Source organism: Rutidosis leptorrhynchoides, chromosome 7, assembly GCF_046630445.1.
Source record: "Rutidosis leptorrhynchoides isolate AG116_Rl617_1_P2 chromosome 7, CSIRO_AGI_Rlap_v1, whole genome shotgun sequence".
In the NCBI taxonomy this organism is placed as follows: domain Eukaryota; kingdom Viridiplantae; phylum Streptophyta; class Magnoliopsida; order Asterales; family Asteraceae; genus Rutidosis; species Rutidosis leptorrhynchoides.
In genome coordinates this window covers 314,667,088-314,684,621 of record NC_092339.1, presented here as the reverse complement: position 1 = coordinate 314,684,621, position 17,534 = coordinate 314,667,088, and positions in this window count along the sequence as shown.

The following is a 17,534-nucleotide window of genomic DNA, read 5'->3' as shown; positions in this document are numbered from 1 at the left end:
CGTTTTCCAGTATCAAACCTTCTCTTTTTCTCAGCTTTACCACCATACTATTCTTTATCATCAAACTTTTGACTGTTAAAGTCATTTACAGTTTTTGCTGCTTCATCAGCATTTTTCCAATTTCGGAGAACTTGTTCATAGTTTGGGATGTTTTTCAGAAAATTCACATTCGAAGTATGTAAGTCTAGGAGATAGACGTTATATGTATACATATAACTTTTGATGTAAAATTGTCGCGGAATTCAAAATACTGATTGCTAATTCCCAGTAGTTGGTGTGACAATTATTGTTACAGGATGTAGGTGAGTACATGATGGGGTTTTAATGAATAAGTATAGTGGCTTTTCGAAGAGGCTTAAGTCGAAGGTTAATGAAGTTGTTGATAAGTTTACTGCTAATGTGGCGAGATATGAAAGGTTCCCCGGTAACAATGATGAAGGGGTAATTGTTATAATAAAGTTTATCCGTATAAACAAATGAAGGTGATTTGTTGAAGCTATGAGAAAACTGTCTATTTTGGAAAGAGATTGAAAAATTATATTTAGTAATAAATATCAAAGGATCTGACAAGGATACGTGTTAAACTATAACTTTGGTTTCGAGAGCTTTTCAGGTGCATGACAGTGGGTAATGTGTGGTTGGATCATCATCTCGCATGTCTTTAAGAATTTTGAAGTGTTTGAACATATATTGTAATTGTTAATATACATATGATGTTCTAAGATTTTGAATGATACAAATATTTTGTGAGTTCCATGAATAGAAATGAGGTTCTAGGACAGTTTTGAAGTCAAAGTATAGTTTTGAAAGATGTAGAAATCTAAGAGTGATGATTTCGGTTATATCTTGAATCGAATTCTGAGATTTCAAAATCAGAATATGTAATTAGATTTTGAATGAGTATGGTTGTTTTGATTTCTATAAAAGAATGTATATTGTTGTGAAAGAAGGGAGTATAATGGATGATTTGCTGAATCTGATTCGAAGAATGTAACATATTAATTGTGAATTTATATATCTCTCGGGTATTACCTACCTGTTAAAAAATATTTCACAATTAATATTTTGTACAAAAGAATTTTATTACAGTCTTTATGGAAATATATATGTGTATATTTCTTCAGATGTAATATAGATTTAATGAGTTAATATTAAATTAAACTCATTTGATTTATGGTTAAGGCTAGGATAGATAATTTCTAAACTTTAGAAATTACATAATCGTCGTAGAATGTTTTCCCAATGAAGTTATGAATCAATACTTCATCGTTGTGGTATTCCTTGGTATCTACATGGCGTATGACGTCGATGCTCGTGGGACAGATTGTAAAGTTGAGGTTTGCGATGCGGTTGTTGTTGGTGATGGTAATGGCACTGTTGATGTTGTTGATGGTGGTACTTGTTATGCTGCTGGTGCTGCTGCTGGTGTTTGTAACCTTTGCACCATATTCTCCAAAGCCACTACCCGAGCGCGAAGCTCGTTGACTTCTTCTATTACACTGGGGTGATTGTCGGTTCGGACGAGTGGATAGATAAGATCTAGAATTTGGTGTAGTATATAATCATGACGAGATACTATGGAAATGAGAGAGAAAATGGTGTTTCGGACAGGTTCGCCGGTAAGTGCTTCAGGTTCATTGCCAAGAGGGCAATGTGGTGGATGAAAGGGATCACCTTCTTCTTGTCTCCAATGGTTAAGTAGATTACGAACCCATCCCCAATTCATCCAAAATAGATGATGGATAATTGGTTGATCCATTCCGGTCACACTGCTTTCGGAACTTGAGTGGAATTCCACTTCGGAATCCAAGGGACTTGAACTAATGACGAATTCCATTTCGTACGATTGAATAAAGAATTTTTTTTGATATGAAATGATTTTCCGGCTATCGGGTGGTATTCTAATTATATAGAGCAAAAGGTTTCGTAGATTACGGAGGAATTTACGAAATATGTCAGTCAAAGTTTACAGTAACAGATACGCTAAGATATGAATTAGCAGATACGTTAAGATATGAATTTTGTCTATACACTATTCATGAAATCAATGCAATAAGATGTGTCTAGACTAAGAATGATAAGCAGGTAATTTCCGACAAAAATGATGAGCAAAACTTTTGACATGCAAACACGGTCGAAGTCCAGACTCACTAATGCATCCTAACGACTATCAGTTAGACACACTAATGCAGACATGGTTCACTAAGACCACCGCTCTGATACCAACTGAAAGGACCCGTTCATATACATTATAAACGATTCACAATAGTTGATTACATCGCGAGGTATTTGACCTCTATATGATACATTTTACAAACATTGCATTCGTTTTTAAAAGACAAACTTTCTTTACAACGAAAGTTGATGGCATGCACACCATTTCATCATACATCCAACTATAATTGGTTTAATAATAATCTTGATGAACTCAATGACTCGAATGCAAAGTCTTTCAAAATATGCCATGAATGACTCCAAGTAATATCCTGAAAATGAGCTAATGCACAGCGGAAGATTTCTTTAATACCTGAGAATAAACATGCTTTAAAGTGTCAACCAAAAGGTTGGTGAGTTCATAGGTTTATCATAACAATCATTTCAATATATTAATAGACCACAAGATTTCCGTTTATAAATATATGTACACTCGCAAGTGTATAAAAGTATTCTATAAGTTGTAGGCACCCGGTAACAAGCCTTAACGTTCATGTTTTACCCTCTGAAATACACCAGATCAGGTGTGTTTAAAATAACCTCGAAGTACTAAAGCATCCCATAGTCAGGATGGGGTTTGTCAGGCCCAATAGATCTATCTTTAGGATTCGCGCCTACCGTACATAGACAAGTAGTTTAATGTTACCAAGCTAAGAGTATATTTCTGGTTTAAACTCACATAGAATTAGTTTCAGTACTTGTGCCTATTTCGTAAAACATTTATAAAACAGCGCATGTATTCTCAGCCCAGAAATATATATAAAAAGGGAGCAAATGAAACTCACCATACTGTATTTCATAGTAAAAATACATATAACGTCATTTAACAAGTGCAAGGTTGGCCTCGGATTCACGAACCTATATTAAGTATATATATTTATATGTTGGTCAATATCTGTCTAACAATTTAGGTCAAGTCGTAGTGTATCACAATCCTAATGCTCGAGACCGACATGCAAAAGTCAACAAAAGTCAACTTGACCCAAAATGACTTCCAAAATCTATACATGTTTATTATATAACTTATATATAGTCGTTTTATATATTTAAATATATTTATCAGATCTTATTATACTAAATAATACCAGTCATTTATTAATAAATAAAAATTTATATTTAAATTTATATATGATAAAAATATACTTTTATATATCTCAAGTAATAAAATTTATAAAATTCACTTAATATCATAAAAATATAATGGTATGTATTATTAATGTAATTATATTACGTGTGGTAAAAATATCTTTGTACGCATATTTATTTGATTAAATAATATTGATAATAATAATAATGATAAAAATAATAAAATGATAGTTTCAATAAAAATATTAATTTTTAGTAATAAAGATAATTTTAGTAATAACATCAACTGATAACAATTATAATAATCGTTTTAATAATAATATTAAAATTAATAATAATTCAGTTGACCATATCTTTTAATCCGTTCATCGAACCCACACGATTTCTAAATGAAAAGTTATTAATTTTTCTTTAGCTTTTCAACGACATGCATATCATATACCTTATCTCAGTAGCATATGTATCAAATTCGTGATTTATCATAAACTATTTAACGACAAAACTAAGCATACAAACATGCATAATCATATATACTCGAGCACTAGTCAGGGATACACTATTAATATATAAAAGATAAGATATGAATGCTCACGTATCAATATTGTGATTCAATATTGCAGGAAAGTACGTAGACGCAATGAAAATGATAAACGTTAGGTTGACCTCACGAGCAATACCCTCGAACAATACCCATAACCTTCATAGCTATAACCCATAATTTCCTTAGCTCTATCCCGTTTGAAAACTTATTTTGAAATCGTCTGAATATAACTCCATCGTAGTATTTTATGTATACTAATAATATCTTGAAATAATACTAAGTAAATATATATATGTAATTTGATTGAGAGAGTTTAGAGAAATATATTTTTAAATTTCTATGAAATAATGAAACCTATTGAATTCTATTTATAATAGATTTTTGAATTATTAAAGTGAATTATTAAAGTATGAATTATTAAAGTGAATTATTAAAGTATGAATTATTAAAGTGAATTATTAAAATATGAATTATTAAAGTGAATTATTAAAGTATGAATTATTAAAGTGAATTATTAAAGTTAAAGTAAAGTAAAAGTAAAGTAAAAGTAAAGTAAAGGTAAAGTTAAAGTATAGTAAAAGTATAAAACTATGTACGTATAATACGCGTATAAATATATTTAATATTAATTTAAATCGTTATATCATAAAACATTTTAGAAAAGTAGAATTATATATATTCATAATAGGTTTCAAGTTTTTAAATTACAGTCTGTTGGTGAAGCATGGGATAAAGGCCAAAGGTTTAATAAACGTATGAAATCATCTTAATGAAAAATGTCGAGTTACTTAACTTGTCGATATCCAACATCTAAGTTATTTACACTCCACGTTCTTACTTATAGATCACTTTACCATTTTCCGAATATTGTCAAAAATAATAGATTTCTTAAATCACAGTGGACCTCATAACATTGGCCCATAATCATATCATAATGTATCTGATAATTCAATCATTTGATATTATCTCTTAATTCTGTCGATAAATATATCGAAACAAATACGTTCATGTAAAGTATCATATATATCAAATACTTTGTTAATGTTTTCAGTTATTATATATTATATATACATATCTATATACACATAATTGTTCGTGAATCGTCGAACACGGTCAAAGGGCAATTGATTACATGAACATAGTTCCAAACTTTTTGAGATTCAACATTACAAATTCTGCTTATCGTGTCGGAAACATATAAAGGTTAGGTTTAAATTTGGTCGGAAATTTTCGGGTTGTCACATAAGATCTGATCATTGGAGTGTATATACCAATATTACATACATCTAAAAGCTGTGTATTGTATGAGTACGGATACGGGTGCATACGAGTAGAATTGTTGATGAAACTGAACGAGAATGTAATTGTAAGCATTTTTGTTAAGTAGAAGTATTTTGATAAGTGTCTTGAAGTCTTTCAAAAGTGTATGAATACATATTAAAACACTACACGTATATACATTTTAACTGAGTCGTTAAGTCATCTTTAGTCGTTACATGTAAATGTTATTTTGAAACCTTTAGGTTAACGATCTTGTTCAATGTTGTTAACCTATTGTTTATTATATCTAAAGAGATGTTAAATTATTACATTATCATGATATTATGATATATTAATATATCTTAGTATGATATATATACAGTTAAATGTTGTTACAACGATAATTGTTACATATATGTCTCGTTTCGAAATCATTAAGTTAGTAGTCTTGTTTTTACATATGTAGTTCATTGTTAATACACTTAATGACATGTTTACTTATCATTTATCATGATTAAACATAGTGTATCAATATCTTAATATGATTCATATGTATTTAGTAAGACGTTGTTATAACGATAATCGTTATATATATCGTTTCGAGTTTCTTAATTCAATAGACTCAATTTTATGTATATAACTCATTGTTAAAATACCTAATGAGATACTTACTTATCATAATATCATGTTAACTATATATATAATCATATATATATCATCATATAGTTTTTACAATTTTTAACGTTCGTGAATCACCGTTCAACTTGGGTGGTCAATTATCTATATGAAACATATTTCAATTAATCAAGTCTTAACAATTTTGATTGCTTAACATGTTGGAAACACTTAATCATGTAAATAACAATTTCATTTAATATATATAAACATGGAAAGTTCGGGTCACTACACTTTTGGTCTTTAAGAGCAGCGCTTCTACTCACTGTGAAGAAATGGAGACAAAACGTGGGTTATTGTGCCGCTTTTGGTTGTAGTGCAGCGCTTTTGGGCTGCTGAGAGCGACGCTTCTTTGTCTAGAGCGGCGCTTTTGGAGCTGTTTCCTACACTTGTCATTGTTTTTGCACTTTTTGAGCAATTCTTGGTCAATTTTACAGCAAGTTAGGCATTTTGCCTTGAGTGGACACTTTGGCGCAGGAAAACAACTTTTAAGCCCCAACGATCAACAAAACCGAAGAAAATGAGGTCGATATTGCGTAATAAATATATCTAAATTGTAGTAACCCGAACTTTTACATGTTTATATATATTAAATGAAATTGATATTTATATGATTAAGTGTTTCCAACATGTTAAGCAATCAAACTTGTTAAGACTTGATTAACTGAAATAGGTTTTATATAGATAATTGACCACCCAAGTTGACCGGTGATTCACGAACGTTAAAACTTGTAAAAACTATATGATGTCATATATATGGATATATATATATATAGTTAACATGGTATTATGATAAGTAAACATATCATTAAGTATATTAAAAATGAACTACATATGTAAAAACAAGACTGCTAACTTAATGATTTCAAAACGAGGCATATATGTAACGATTATCGTTGTAACGACATTTAATTGTATATATATCATATTAAGATATATTAATACATCATAATATCATGATAATGTAATAATTTAACATCTCATTTAATATAATAAACAATGGGTTAACAACACTTAACAAGATCGTTAAGCTAAAGGTTTCAAAACAACACTTACATGTAACGACTAACGATGACTTAACAACTCAGTTAAAATGTATATACATGTAGTGTTTTAATATGTATTCATACACTTTTGAAAGACTTCAAGACACTTATCAAAATACTTCTACTTAACAAAAATTCTTACAATTACATCCTCGCTCAGTTTCATCAACAATTCTACTCGTATGCACCCGTATTCGTACTCGTACAATACACAGCTTTTAGATGTATATACTATTGGTATATACACTCCAATGATCAGCTCTTAGCAGCCCATGTGAGTCACCTAACACATGTGGGAACCATCATTTGGTAACTAGCATGAAATATCTCATAAAATTACAAAAATATTAGTAATCATTCATGACTTATTTACATGTAAACAAAATTACACATCCTTTATATCTAATCCATATACCAACGACCAAAAACACCTACAAACACTTTAATTCTTCAATTTTCTTCATCTAATTGATCTCTCTCAAGTTCTGTCTTCAAGTTCTAAGTGTTCTTCATAAATTCTATAAGTTCTAGTTTCATAAAATCAAGAATACTTCCAAGTTTGCTAGCTTACTTCCAATCTTGTAAAGTGATCATCCAACCTCAAGAAATCTTTCTTATTTACAGTAAGATATCTTTCTAATACAAGGTAATACTCATATTCAAACTTTGATTCAATTTCTATAACTATAATAATCTTATTTCGAGTGGAAATCTTACTTAAACTTGTTTTCGTGTCATGATTCTGCTTCAAGAACTTTCAAGCCATCCAAGGATCCTTTGAAGCTAGATCTATTTTTCTCATTTCCAGTAGGTTTATCCACAAAACCTGAGGTAGTAATGATGTTCATAACATCATTCGATTCATATATATAAAACTACCTTATTCGAAGGTTTAAACTTGTAATCACTAGAACATAGTTTAGTTAAATCTAAACTAGTTCGCAAACAAAAGTTAATCCTTATAACTTGACTTTTAAAATCAACTAGACACATGTTCTATATCTATATTATATGCTAACTTAATGATTTAAAACCTAAAAATACGAAAAACACCGTAAAACTGGATATACGCCGTCGTAGTAACACCGCGGGCTGTTTTGGGTTAGTTAATTAAAAACTATGATAAACTTTGATTTAAAAGTTGTTCTTCTATGAAAATGATTTTTCTTATGAACATGAAACTATATCCAAAAATCATGGTTAAACTCAAAGTGGAAGTATGTTTTCCAAAATGGTCATCTAGACGTCGTTCTTTCGACTGAAATGACTACCTTTACAAAAATGACTTGTAACCTGTATTTACAACTATAAACTTATACTTTTTCTGTATAAATTCATAAACGTAAGTTCAATATGAAACCATAGCAATTGGATTCACTCAAAACGGATTTAAAACGAAGAAGTTATAGGTAAAACAAGATTGGATATTTTTTTATTGTTGTAGCTACGGGATATATTGTAACAATTCTATGCAAATCATATCCTAGCTAACTTGTATTATATTATACATGTATTCTAATATATTATGTAATCTTAAGATACCATAGACACGTATGCAAATGTTTTGACATATCATATCAACCCATCTATATATATTATTTGGAACAACCATAGACACTCTATATGCAGTAATGTTGGAGTTAGCTATACAGGGTTGTGGTTGATTCCAAAAATATATATACTTTGAGTTGTGAGTATATACACTGGGTTATGGATTAGGTCAAGATAATATATATCAATTTATTTTCTGTACATCTAACTATGGACAACTAGTTGTAGGTTACTAACGAGGACAGCTGACTTAATAAACTTAAAATATTAAAACGTATTAAAAATATTGTAAATATATTTTGAACATACTTTGATATATATGTACATATTTGTTATAGGTTTGTGAATCGACCAGTGGCCAAGTCTTACTTCCCGACGAAGTAAAAATCTGTGAAAGTGAGTTATAGTCCCACTTTTAAAATCTAATATTTTGGGATGAGAATACATGCAATTTTATAAATATTTTACGAAATAGACACAAGTAAATGAAACTACTTTATATGGGTGAATGATCGAAGCCGAATATGCCCCTTTTTAGCTTGGTAGCCTAAGAATTTGGGAACAGACCCCCAAATTGACGTGAATCCTAAAGATAGATCTATCGGGCCCAACAAGCCCCATTCTGGAATTTGGAATGCTTTAGTACTTCGAAATTATCATGTCCGATGGGTGTCCCAGAATGATGGGGATATTCTATATGCATCTTGTTAATGTCGGTTACCAGGTGTTCACCGTATGAATTATTTTTATCTCTATGTATGGGATGTATTGAAATATGAAATTTTGTGGTCTATTATTTCGATTGATAAATATATAGGTTAAACCTATAACTCACCAACATTTTTGTTGACGTTTAAAGCATGTTTATTCTCAGGTGATTATTAAGAGCTTCCGCTGTTGCATACTAAAATAAGGACAAGATTTGGAGTCCATGCGTGTATGATATTATGTAAAAACTGCATTCAAGAAACTTATTTTTGATGTAATATATTCTTATTGTAAACCATTATGTAATGGTCGTGTGTAAACGGTATATTTTAAATTATCATTATTTGATAATCTACGTAATGCTTTTTAAACCTTTATCGATAAAATAAAGGTTATGGTTGTTTTAAAAATGAATGCAGTCTTTGAAAAACGTCTCATATAGAGGTCAAAACCTCGCGACGAAATCAATTAATATGAAACGTTTATAATCAATATGAACGGGACATTTCATAAATGGAGCAATATCAATCATCATCATTCCATCTTCATCATCATTATCATTTTACATATATCATCATCACTATAATCGTCGCTCATCATTATCATCATCGTCCACCATCATTATTTCCTCATGTTTACTAATTAAATTTGTAGTTTAAGGCCCGGTTGGTTTATGAGCCCACTTAACAAGCTAGTTGGCCAATTGACCCAGTTGCATCACACCACAACCGAAGTGAATTAAAGAAAAAAATAGAAATCGCGTATGCAGTAGTATAACACGACAGCATCATTTAGTTTATCATCTTTATTTAAACTTTAATGACAAATCAACAAGTGGGTGCCGTGCCTTATTTATTTAGTATAAGTGTCGGCCAAAAAGTAAAAGTTTAAGCACTTATAGCAAAGGTTCACGGTTCCTTGATTTCTGTCTGGGCTTCAATCACACGCAGCAACCATAAGGGTTCTTAGTTTTAGTCAAATAGAAAACAGAAGGAACACATAGCAGTAGTATTCTACTCGATCAGGGATCATCATTATCACCATCGTTCTTTATCTATTCATTAATCATCATCAACAAGTCACCTTCATCGCCATCTTCGGTCCAACAATAATCAGGAACAAACGAGACTGTAATCACAGAGAACAAGCAAGAGCAACAGGTTGCAGTAGCAGACACGATGGGAAACAGAAGAATACGAGCAACAGTTTAAGGTTTTGGAGGTTTTCGATTGAAACCAAAAACAGTTAGTAGAGGTGTTGGGTTTGGTCACGATAGCAAGGAAAGCATTGCAGGTTTGTGGGTTTGTCTATGGTGATAAAAGATAGTGATGATGTTGGTTGGGGACCGAAGGTAGGGACATTAGTAACATAGTCTCGGTTGTGGTGGGTTTTCGTTGCTAGTGGGTTTTGGTTTGCACCGTGAATAGAAAACCGAAGTGTAGCATAGATCTTGGTTTGCTTGTGTACCAAATAGAAACTAAGAATAGAGGCAGCTGCAAGAGAGATAGAAGAGAGGTGTGATCGTGTTTAGCGAAAGTCATATGAAGACCTTTAGAAATAAGGAGATTACTTAATCTTAACAATGGGTTTGTTGTTTGGTGAAGGTGGTTTTGTGGTGGTGGTGATTCCATTGGTGACGGAATGATGGTGGTGGAAGCGAGTGGTGATTTCCATCGAAGAAGAAAGGATGAGAGAGGAAGAGAGAGGGTGGAAGGTGGTGGTTTCATGGTGATTAACGGTGGTTGTTCATCTCGGTGGTGGTGATTGTTGGGATAGATATTTGAACAAAGGAAAGAACCAAAGGTGTTGTATGGTTTGCTTGGCTCGAACATGAAACAGATACCTCATGCTCGCAGCAGCTAATAGCTTTATATAAACGATAACAATGATCTTAATTGAATAATTGAAGCAGTGTTCTTGATTGTTATTTAGTATAGGTGGTCGACAGGAATATTCGAAGCCAGAAGGGGAAAACAAAAATAAAAAGATGAAATCGATGGTTAACAGAATTTGTTATATATGTGTGATTCAATTCAATTTGTAACCAATTTAGAGACAGAAAATAAAAATCCATACAGTTTGATCGTGACCAAATGGGTTTCTATTATGGAGGTTAAACAATGGTTTGGATGGGTTGTGTTTGTGGGTTTGATTGAATAGCAAAGAAGGGTGGTGTAGTTTCATGCAACGCGTGTATATATATTTATAACGAGCAACTCGTACAGTTGTAGAAGCATGAAGTAGTGTTAGTAACTTCGAACGCATATTGGCAGTATAAGACATATATATGTATGTGATGGTCAAAAAGTGGCGCATATGTGTAACAACATAATGGTTAAACGTTTAAAATGACATCACATGACATGCATTATTATATATACACTACTCTTATCTTTATTCATTTAGCAGATTAACTTTAGAAAGATTAATTAGATATTCATACAAGTTTCAAATAGGATCCCATGTGCATTCAACTAAAATAAGCAAGAAGAGTAGTGGATGCTGTCTTTTCCAATCATGATAGTGATAATATGCGTACACTTATTATTTTGATTAATAGTTGTTTATAGACATATTGATTGAATATGGAATCAAACGTACTTAATAAGTTAAACATCCAGACCCACTTTGTTGACAACCATGACCATTTATTTGAACCTTTTCCTACCGACACTATTTCCCTATAATTTTAATTATTGCATAAGGTTTCATGTAGTATTTTAATATGGTCTTAAAATCAGTTGAAAGAATCCATACATAATTTAATTTGTTGTTTTGTATCATATATATAGATGATAACTAGCCCAACTCACTATAATACATTAATACTTATATACATATTATGTTGTTATCTAATATATTATGATTTATAAATATTTAAGTGTTATGCTTAATTTAATTCAGTAATTAAATTTTATGTATATGTGTATATATATACACACATTTACTAAAAACATAGTTCGTGAATCGTCAGAGAAAGTCGGAGTTAAATGAATGTATGAAAATAGTTCAAAAATTTTGAGAGTCAGGATAACAGACTTTGCTTATCGTGTCAGAAATATGAAATCGTATCGAGAGTTTGATTTAAAATTAGTCGAAAATTTCCGGATCGTTAGGCTATAAAAATCAAAAAGTATCAGTGTAGGTCATAAACTTTCAGTAACTTATGTATTAATGTAAACTTGCTAAACTTTTTAACTGAAAAAACAAGGATATTTTGATTATTTCAAGTGTTTCTTCTCCGTTTTTCCTTCTCATTTCTCTATGTTTGCAACCCTCATTTTTAACCACCCGAACCTTCATCTTCAACATCTTCGTTCTCCATCATCATAAACCTAAAAATTAAGCATTTTCAAATTCAAAGATAAATCAACAAATCAAGCTTAAATACATCCCAGTTTAACGCCTATTTAAATACAGTTTAAAATAAGAAAGTGTTATAGATTTTGTTTTTCTCAAAAAATCTCAAAAAATGTACCAAACTTGTGAATTGTGATATCCTGATACATATGTATTTATATTTATTATTAATAATTATAGTTACAGTTTTTTGTGGTGTGTAGATCGTTGAAAAAAATCCGGAGACGGGTAAACAAAAATCTCACTGGAAAATGCCACCTACTAACTGGAACTACCTGGTCAACAAAAATCACCGTTGATCGGATTGACGAAATTGGGGAAAATGACAGAGCTATCATGGGATGGGTGTGGATCTCATGACTTGGTGTGGATCAGACTAATCAACAACGAAAACATTGCAGTGATCGAACAAATCAATAAGGATCTCACGATTTTGTTAAAAAATGTGATTAAATGGCTGTGATGAATGAAATGGCTGTGATGAATAAAATGGCAGTGATTATATGACGATGAAGAAAGAGCTTACTGGGTTTTTTTCTCTCTCATGGCCGTTAGGGTGATTTGGCGAAAACCCACTCCATCTCCATTTTCGATCTAATTTTCAAGCAAAATTCACCATTCCTATTCATTTTTGAGGCATAATTTTGTGCTATTCCTCTTCAATTCATCGATTTATTGCTTTGATTAGTGTTTCGGTAGAGATTAACATTTCTCCATCCAGAAAATCCACAAAAAGAAAAATTAGGATTCCAATTAGGTTTTTGAATTTTGTACATAATCTAAAAATCAAAAGATAATGAAAGCGAGAGGAGTAACGAAGAAGTTGATTCAGATCGTATTAATCAAGTTTCTGAAGGTGATGATTTTCAATCATATGAGAGGAGAAATGTAAATGAATCAGCCTCGTATGAAATAATCGATGATCAATTTACAGCCCTAGGTTTGCAGAATGCTGATTTTACTGCAATTGATGATAATACAGTCACTTGATCTCAGCCTAAGGTGGAGAAACAGGGAATCACGTATGCTAGAGCAGCAAACAAGGATTTTGATAAGAAATTGAGCTATATACCTTTGGAGGTTGATGAAGCTGGAAATGAATATGTGGTCTTTGATGATGAATTTGTTACAGAAGGCAGCAGTAAGTGGCAAACTACAGCTTATGGTTACGTCATTGGAGGTAATATGTCGGTTATGCTTTAATTTGAGAAAATGTGGAATAAATTTGGCATAGTTGATATTATTATGGATCATAAGCAGATATGCTACTTTAAATTCAAAAACATAGAAGGTATGAAAATAGTGATTAGTCAAGGGCCATGGATTGTGAATGCAAAACCTTTGTTTGTGGATAAATGGTGTCCAGATGTTACTATTGGAAAAGTTGAACCCTCTAAACTTCCTATTTGGGCAAAACTGATTGATGTTCTACTTGAAGCGTGGAGCATTAAAGGTATTAGTGCCATTGCAAGTAAATTAGAGAAGCCTATTGTTATGGATAATATGACTGCATCAATGTGTCATAAGGGGGTTAGTAGGGCATGATATGCTAGGGTCATGGTGGAAATGGATGCCGCAAAAGGTTATATGGAGAACATAGACATACATTATAAAGATAATATGTAGATCACAAAAGGTATTAAGAAAGTGAAAGTTGAATATGATTGGAAACCAGCATTATGTTCTCATTGTGCTGTGTTTGGGCACAATCATGATATGTGCAAGTCTAGGCCTAGAATCGAGAAGGAAAAGGAAATTATAGAAAAAGCCAAAGTTATAGATGATGAAGGTTTTACTATGGTGCATAATAAGAAGAATGTAGAGAAGAATGGGGGTAAGAAACGGGAGAAAATAAAGCAAGTTTATGTCTCTAAAAAAGTGGTTGATCATGTTCCATAAAAGAACCAGTGGAAGCTAAATAAACAAAACACTAATGATTTAAAGAATAGTATGAATAATAGTATGAATAAGTTTACTGTGTTATCTGAGAGTGATGAAGAGTATAAGAATAATGATACATATACTACTGATAGTAATGATGGTATAAATGGTGATGATGTTTTGAATAAGAATGTGAGGGCATATACAGCTTTGGGGGTTGATGAATTGGAAGGGATTGATCGAGGTACTGGATAACAAAAATTAGTTTTCATATGGATCTCAAAGCTGCTAGTTTCAATATTAGAGGTATGTATCATGTGGATAAACAAAAAGAGGTGATAAAGTTCATTCAAGAAGAGAATGTTTGTGTATTTGCTATTCTTGAAACTCATCTCAAGCTTGTGAATATTAATAAAGTATGCAATTATGTTTTTAATTCATGGGAGTAGGTGTCAAATGTTGCATATAGTCCTGATAGTTGTAGAATTGTTGTGGGGTGGAATACTACCGTAGTCAACACTATGATCATTCAAATGGAGAGGCAAGTTATTCTTTGCTTGGTGGAATATGTGGATAGGAAGGTTAAATTCTATCGTAGTTATGTGTATGCAAGTAATAGTGGTAGATAAAGAAAGAAGCTTTGGCAAAGTTTGCTTGTTCATTCTAGTATGGCAAATGGCTACCCTTGGATCCTTCTGGGTGACTTTAATGTTACTAGAAGTATGAGTGAACATAGTGCAGTTTGTTCAAGCTCTAATGATGATATGGCAGAATTCAATGACTGTATTAATGCTATTGAATTGGATGATTTAGGAAGCTCTGGATTTCATTATACATGGGCTAAATCATTGAAGAACCCTCAATGCAATACACTGAAGAAATTAGAAAGGATTATGTGCAATGAGGATTTTTTTTGACAGCTACCCCCAAGCTAATGGGGTGTTCCTTCCTTATTTGGTAATCACAGCCCAACTGTGTTTAACATTCCCAAGATTTTAGCTAAGAAAAAGAGATCATTTAGGTTTATGAATCATGTTACCTGCAAAAATGATTTTCTTGATATTGTGGAGAATAAATGGAAAATTCATGTGCTTGGATATAAAATGCACCAGGTTGTTTCCAAATTGAAAATCTCGAAGAAAGATCTCTACAAGCTCAATTGGAATAATGGGAATGTTAACACTAAAGTTAATGAAATGAGGGCTAAGATTAGAAAATGTCAGGATGACATTGATAAAAACCCTCAAAATGTTCAATTGAGGTGTAATGCAGTTATTGCTCTTAAGGACTATGAAGATGCTAAACATGAAGAGATTATTTTACTGCAGTAAAAAGCTAAGCTTCATTGGTTATCAGAGGGTGATAATAATACAAGATACTTTCGCAGTATCTTAAAAAGTAGAAAGCAAAAAGGTAGGGTAAATTCTATTTGTGATGATAATGGTAATATATTGTGATGACCCGTCCTAATCCATCTGGACGAAGTCATCAACATTTGATCCCATTGCGAGGCGTTGACTTAAATATGCCATGAACGACTCCATGTAGTATCTTTTAAATGAGCAAATGCACAGCGGAAGACTTAATTCGTACCTGAGAATAAACATGCTTAAAAGTGTCAACCAAAAGGTTGGTGAGTTCATAGGTTTATCGTAAACAATCATTTCAATATTTTAATAGACCACAAGATTTCATAATCATAAACATAATACACTCGCAAATGTATGTAAAGCATTCTAAGTGGTTGAGCACTTGGTAACCATACTTAACTATTAATCAACGTCGCATATTCCCTTTATTATGAAATCTCACTACAATGTACCAAGAGTAGTCACCGAAACGAAGTACTGTGCAACCGTTGAATACTGGTCGTCCAGTCCGGTTGGGGTTGTCAGGCCCGATAGATCTATCAACAGGATTCGCGTTTACAATACCCATGTAAATAGTAGTTACCAAGCTACAGGGAAGTATGCCAGTGGTACAACTCAACGTACAATGTATTTTAAGTACTTGTGCCTATTTCGTAAAACATTTATAAAAGCAGCGCATGTATTCTCAGGCCAAAAATATATATTGCAAAAGCAATTAAAAAGGGAGCAAATGAAACTCACCATACTGTATTTTGTAGTAAAAATACATATAACAATATTGAACAAGTGACAAGGTTGGCCTCAGATTCACGAACCTATGACAAGTATATATATATATATATATATATATATATATATATATATATATATATATATATATATATGTATATATATATATATATATGTATATATATATATATATATGTATATATATATATATATATGTATATATATATATATATATGTATATATATATATATATATATATATATATATATATATTAACACAAAATAGTACTCAAACAAGTTTATCTCTACTTATTAGTGATATAAATTATATGTTTCATTAATTCATTTATTAATATGGATATAATAAATTCTTTATTAAAATAGTTTGATAATTTATTTTTATTTTTTTATTATAATATTTATCATTCTTTAATGGTAATAATTTATATTAAGGTTTATATGATAAAAATATATATATTTATATTAATTAGTATATTATATATATAGCCAAATAAAAATATAATAATAATAATAATAAATAGATAAATAACTACCTCAAGAAGTAGCCCTAAAAATAATGCCCAAGTTCGAGTTTGAACCCGCGACATCCCGCTAACCCGATAACACCATAAACCATTCCACTGTACATTCTCTTTCTGATTTAATCTAGGACTCGAATTTAATTAACCCGTTTTCTGTTTTAGTCTGTCCTTGGCCCAACATAATTTATCTTGATTTAAGTGAGCCTGGTCCAATTCCTTAAAGAGCCAAGGTTATACGATCGAGCTGTAACATAGGATTCTGTCGAACAGTTCATGGATTTCTCATCATCACAACATCAACAACTCCACTGATTAAAAAAAAACGCAGCCACTAGTTGATTTCCATGAGGTAATCGTTTTTTTTTTTTTTTTTACAATAGATCATAAACTAATTATATATGTATTTAATTAATTAGATTTCATTATGTTACAACTCACTTGTCGGCCACTTATCTTTCCCATAGTCCCACATGTACCAACCTTTTACGTCATCATCTCCTTCTATTAAATAAACAACCAAAGTAATAGCTAGCCATTTAGGTAGATGAAGATGGTGATTTGGGTTAAAGAT